Source organism: Pteropus vampyrus, unplaced genomic scaffold, assembly GCF_000151845.1.
Source record: "Pteropus vampyrus isolate Shadow unplaced genomic scaffold, Pvam_2.0 Scaffold27, whole genome shotgun sequence".
Taxonomy (NCBI): domain Eukaryota; kingdom Metazoa; phylum Chordata; class Mammalia; order Chiroptera; family Pteropodidae; genus Pteropus; species Pteropus vampyrus.
Window position 1 is genome coordinate 521,215 of NW_011888808.1, and position 5,970 is coordinate 527,184.

General features: G+C 38.6%; 1 protein-coding gene across 1 annotated transcript in view; it reads left to right on the plus strand.

Annotated features, from left to right (window-relative positions):
- Positions 1 to 5,970, plus strand: part of BASP1 (brain abundant membrane attached signal protein 1) — a 50,629-nt gene that overhangs the window by 42,096 nt on the left and 2,563 nt on the right. The window lies entirely within an intron of this gene.

Sequence of the window (5,970 nt, forward strand, 5' to 3'; positions counted from 1 at the left end):
TCAGGCATTGATAAAACCTGATAGCGAATCACTGTGACTGAGTACATCCTGGCAGGAATGTCAAAAATACAATACAGGTTACACGGTTTTTATTTCATTTTCCTGTTTTAGAATAAAGGTTTTGACCATTTAAAAGAAAAGGGCCCGTCATTTGTTGGAAATAGAAATTGTTGGACATAACCAAATGTTTTAATTTTTGCCCTCTATTCTCACTGAATATATATATATTTTTGAATTTGTTGTGTTTCCTTATGAAAAGAATCTAAATTTTTTCCTTAAGGTCAGCCAGGTGCCTTGGTTCACCCCACATCTCAACATATTTGGCCAATAACTTGGATTCTTTTAGCCTGAGTAATTATACACCCAACTTGTCTGGTGATGAGTTTGTCTGAAGATACAGCTCACAAGTCAGTCCTAACTTTATATGGTACCTTAAGAAAATCAGTAATGGATTGCCTTGTGTACAAATCCATTGAACTTTTGCAGCCTTGAATTCACAGAGTGACAATTGCTTATTCAAGGGTACAGTTAATATGCTGCAGCCACACATTTAACTGTCAATGATTCATTCTCTGTCTCCTGTGAGGCAGATATATTTTCTTCTGATTATAAGGTGGAAACAAAACCCAAAGAATGCCATTTCTTGTCATGATCACATCACGAAGCAGCAGTCAAACCAGAAATAAGCTCCAGTCTCTGATGCACACTGTTGAATATTCATGTTGGGTTTTGCTATGGACTTGGAGTCATCTTCTTCATTGTCATCTGTTTGATATCATCCTTAAGAAGTATGTTCTCTCGGTCTTGTCGAAATGGTTCATGAATCCAGATTTGTATCTAAGTCATTTTCTGGTTTCGTACACCAGTTAATGTATGCCAACGATTTCCATCGTCGTAGCATCTTATTGTTCATGGGAAGAGTAACAAAAATGTAAAAATATGCTAATGAGAAATGGAATGGGGAGGTGTCATGGAGCATGTAGTACTTGTAGGAAGAATACAGTGCATATAATCCCCCATGGGTTTAGGCTAGTTAATGCCTGGAAACTGTCATTATGCCAGGTTGCATTTTCGGAAGAGGGACAATGCTGTAACTGGGGCTTGCATTTTTCATCCAAAGACTTGGGCAACCCTAGCTAATGGACATAACCAACAAACTGTCTAAAACGAAGATTCAATAATTATAAGCGATGATCATCTGCACATCAAAACATCTAAAATTCAGTGCGTGGGCTGAGATTAACATTTAATTGCTTGCTACCAAGATGCAGAAGGGTTCTTGAAAGCTATTTGGATGACCCAGGGCCTCTTGAGAGGGCCTCTTCTCAGGTGCTCGATGGCATGCTATTACTTAGACCTGCCTCGAAGGACTGAAATCTTAAAGCGGCTGATGACAGCGCTATAGGTTTTGCTCCTACTCAAATGCCTTCTGATCCGACATTTCCTCTTTTACCCCTCACCAACACCCAACTAGACAAGTTAGTCTTTTCTTTTAGGGAATAAAGAAAGGAAACAGTAAATTACAGCTCCCAGAAGCCTCACATCTTCATCTCTAGCTAGCTTAGCCATCTTTCAAGGCACTTACCTAATGGCTAAAATATTGGCTAAAATAGACACTATTTGGGTGTGTAGGGCTGCGCCTTCCTATGTCTTAAAACACTGGCAATTTTCTCGGCTGAAATGGAAGACAGTGGGGCTGAGCCGTGACTACTGAGGACCAACTCAGCTTATGGCCCCAGCCACCACAGCAATGGCATCTGCCAGATCAGGCTCCCTTCTTAGCACCAGAGAACAGGGGGACAATTCCGATGGGCTTCCTCATTCACAATACAGTTGCTTTAGCTTTGCGGAATGGGGTCAAGGTTGAAATCCTACCTACACTGCTGGATACTTGCGTTCGTCGTTCTTGCCTCTGAGGGTGTCCTGCTAGAGAAGCTTACCGGATAGAATATTTGGCTTCGCTTTCCATACGTTAAAAATGTAGAAAGAGATTTTACCCAGTGGAGAAGTAGCTTTTCAGAAGGAGCAGTGTAAGGAGGGTGGAGGGAGGCCTTATTCAAAATGAGAATTTTCTCTCTCTCTCTCTTTTGGTCTCACTCTCTCTTTTATGTCGGGGTGATATGTCTTCACCTTACTGTGTTTAAATTCACCATGATCTTATTGCCAATGTTCCCAAAGCAAAGTTGTTGGCATTTAAAACCTATCACTGGCCTGGGGCTCTTTCTCAACTTTTAAACTCCATACAAAAATCTGTTAAAATGCTGCATTTCAGTAGCTCTGTAAAAGTGGTGGTGTGTCCTAGCATGGTTTTGATTATGCACAGCAAGTTCAGTGCATGCCGTCTGAGTTTTCTTGCTGGGCCACTCAATGGCTGGTGAATATTCAGAATGTGGAGGGATAGATACATGGGTAGTCGGCCCTTCCTTCCATTGTAACTGGGATTTAGGTTTATGTGACTTCCAGGGTGGATTACTGGTTGTTGTTGTTGTTGTTTTTGGTAACTGCTGTTTTTTTAACTTCGAAGTTCCAATTTCCAACTTCCTATACCAACTGATTTCTTTCAAAGTTAGAAGTAATAGAAATGAGAAAAATAATTAAAATAGATGCCTGTCCTGCTCTCTGATTTTGTAAGGATCATGATACAAAGCTCCACTGGTTAAAGGGAGCCATGAAAAGTTTAGGGACATAGAGTACCCGAAGTTCTGAATTTCTTCATTATCTCATCAACATCTTGAGTTTCGGAGTCACCCTGGATCTGTACCAACCCTGTGACCCGGGGTGGTGACATTCCTGAGATGAGAACTCTGCCCATTTGCCAGCTTCTTAGTGGAGTTTTGTTGGCCTCAGCCTTTTGCTTGTAGTCGTACTGCTCCATGAACTTAGCTAGTTAGAATTTGCTTATGGGTGAATGTTCAGAATGTGGACCTTATGACCTTATAAGGTGGAGATTAAATAATTTAGAAATGTGCGTAAGTAATGGATTGTGCCTGGTACCCAGCAAACAGTTAATCGATCTTAAATTGTAATTTTAATTTACCCCTGAGTGTAGGCCAGGTTTTCACCCGTGTTGTCTCGAAAAATAACCAGCTGCCTTGGTTTTCCAGGGTTCTAGTGGATTCTTTAAGCCTCCCTCTGATACTTCACTCTAATTAACACAGACAACTAGCAAAAAAGTAGGAGTGTTTATTAACTCTGTTTGAAAAACAAATACAAATGGAGACACTTTCTTAACTGAAAACTTGATCACATACGTTCATTTCCTTCCCAGAAACGAATCTATTCTTAAAACAAAGAATAGAAACTGTGTTTCAGAAAACCAATTTTAGTAACATAGATTTTAGGTTTGTAAACCAACATGACTTCAAGCCTTTGGGGATAGCTGTATAGAATTTCATACTGTGCCTGTTAAAAAGCACATGACTATGTTATGTTTGCAACGCACACTACATTTGCACTTTGTCTTCTATTCCGTAATTTCCAAGTTGGCGTTTGGGTTGCTATGACAGAATTGGGAGGCAATCCTAAAGGCAGACCTGTCAGGTTTTCTATTTCTTAGCTGTCTTGACATAAGAGCAGAGGTTATTTTGATATACACCGTGTATTTTGGTTTATTACAGTCGTGATTGCTTATAGGATAAGAGTATATTTAATTGTATTTTTACCATTTGTGATTGTTCCCATTTCTGAGGGAGAAATAACCAAAGATTAAGTCAAATAGAGCCTGCTGGATGTCTGAAATGGGTTATGACCAGAAGCCACTCCTTTTTTTTTTTTTTAAATATGTAAGAGAAATTCTTTCTTTGATAACAGAATGAAGGTCTTTCTTGAGAATAGGAGCTAATATTTTTGTCGTCTTTCAGTTTATTGCTTTTTTCCCCTCCTCCATCTATTAAAGTCATTCCAGACAGGAAATTAGCATATAGAGTGGGGAGACAAGTTTTGACTTCAGTAAAAAATCTTCAGATCAGTGTTCTTCTACCCAACACTCAACTTTTAAATAGAATAAATGTGGCTTATTTCACTGTCATGAATTATGATGTCAAGGAATGTAATGAATAAACACCAAATTTTCTAAATGGGTGATATTTAAAATAAAAAAGATGACTGGTCAAGGAGTACTTTATTATTTTTTTTAAAGTAATTTTTTTGTTTTTCTATTACAGTTGACATACAATTTTATATTAGTTTCAGGTATACAGCATAGTGATTAGACATTTATATAACTTACAAAGTGATCACCCTGATAAGTCTAGTAACCATCTGATGCCATACATAGTTATTACACATCATCGATTATCAGGATTGATATTTTTAGTGATATAAGATAAATTATAAGCTTTCTGACAAAAAATAAACATAAAAAGAGAAAACAGTTGATGTCTAATTTGATGGCATTCGAGAACCATTTGCTGTTAAGCATACTCAAGGAAAGATACCTGTTTAAAAAAATTTACTAAAGTGGCACTGAAAAAAAGTGCATGAAATTTTCAGGATTATTTAAAATATGTCAAGGAATTCTTTATACTTTCATCAGGAATAGGCCCTCATCTGGAACCAAATCAAATGGTCTCACCTGTACTTCATAACCTTCGCTTAGGCCCAAGGCAAGGCTCTCTTTCTCTCTATTGGACTTTACTTATTTGTCAGGACTAAAGAGGATATTAGAATGTGATTTTTGCCATGTTTCATCAAGCAAAAGCAACTGATTTTCCTCTAAAGAGCAACATTTCAGTGGGTTCCCAGTGATATATGATGCCATAAAAATGCAGTGCCTGTTTAAGCCCTGGCAACAGTTTTGCACTGAATTTATGATTTATCTGGATTAATATTTTGGTACCAGAGGAGAAGAATTTAGGATTCAAATACAAAGGCAGGTTCTTATGCCCAATCAAAATGTCAGCCTCCAGGAAGCTGGAGACTTTGAGTGAAAAAGGCTATTACTGACCACTGATGTTGTACATCTAGTTTGAATTCTATTCAGGAAATTGGTAATAAAGGAGACTTTTATATTGCTCTGGAACTATTTCTTTTAAGCTCAAAACACCTTTAAAAGCAGTGAATGCAAGTCTGGCACAACTAACAAACTAAGTTAACTGAGAACACTATGCTTTTCATTTCTTGGGAGATAATTTTCGTTTAACTGGTCCTACTCCAGAGCGGGATAAGCCAGCTCCTGCTTGACTTCGGTGTTTGAGGATGTGTGCTTGTATGAATATATGTATATGAATAATGGACTTTGAAAGGACTTTATAGTTTGAGATTATTTTCTTGAAATTCATGATCTGTGCTGAAGTATTTTACTAGCTATCCTATTATATCTAAAATGGCTGCGCTGCCATTTTTGTACACATGTTCAATATTTGGTATTTGAGGTGGACATGGGAAGACAGATCGGAAACGTACTGCCCACTTCTCTTTACAATGGACAAGCTTAGTCTTTAATCACCGATTCTTTGATCTCAGCTTATTTCCTCAGCTTGCTGTGATTAGACACGCTATAACTGAGCTCCTTTTTTAGGATTCGCTGTTGTATTTATAATTGTGGCAAAATGCATGTAAAAAATTTACCATGTAATCATTCGAAGGTGTACAGTCCAGTAGTGTTCTGAACTCTACTTGGTAAAGTGAAGCCTCTTTTGGTTCCCGTACTTGACAAGCTTCTTCATCCCTTCTGGCTGCTGTAACAAATCACCATATACCAAGTGGCTTACAAACGATGGGCATTTATTTCTCATAGTTCTGAAGCCCAAGATCAAGCTGTGGGCAGATTCAGTGTCTGCAGGAGACCCGCTTTCCCCACAGTAGATGGCTCTCTTCTTGCTGCGAGGTCTCTTCTGGAAGGGCACTCTTTGGGGTTCCATGAGGACCCCGCCTCCAAATCCCAATTACCTCCCAAGGACTATCATATTGGGAGTTAGGATTGTAGCCTATGAATTTCGGGGGACACAGACCTTCCATCTAGAGCCACGA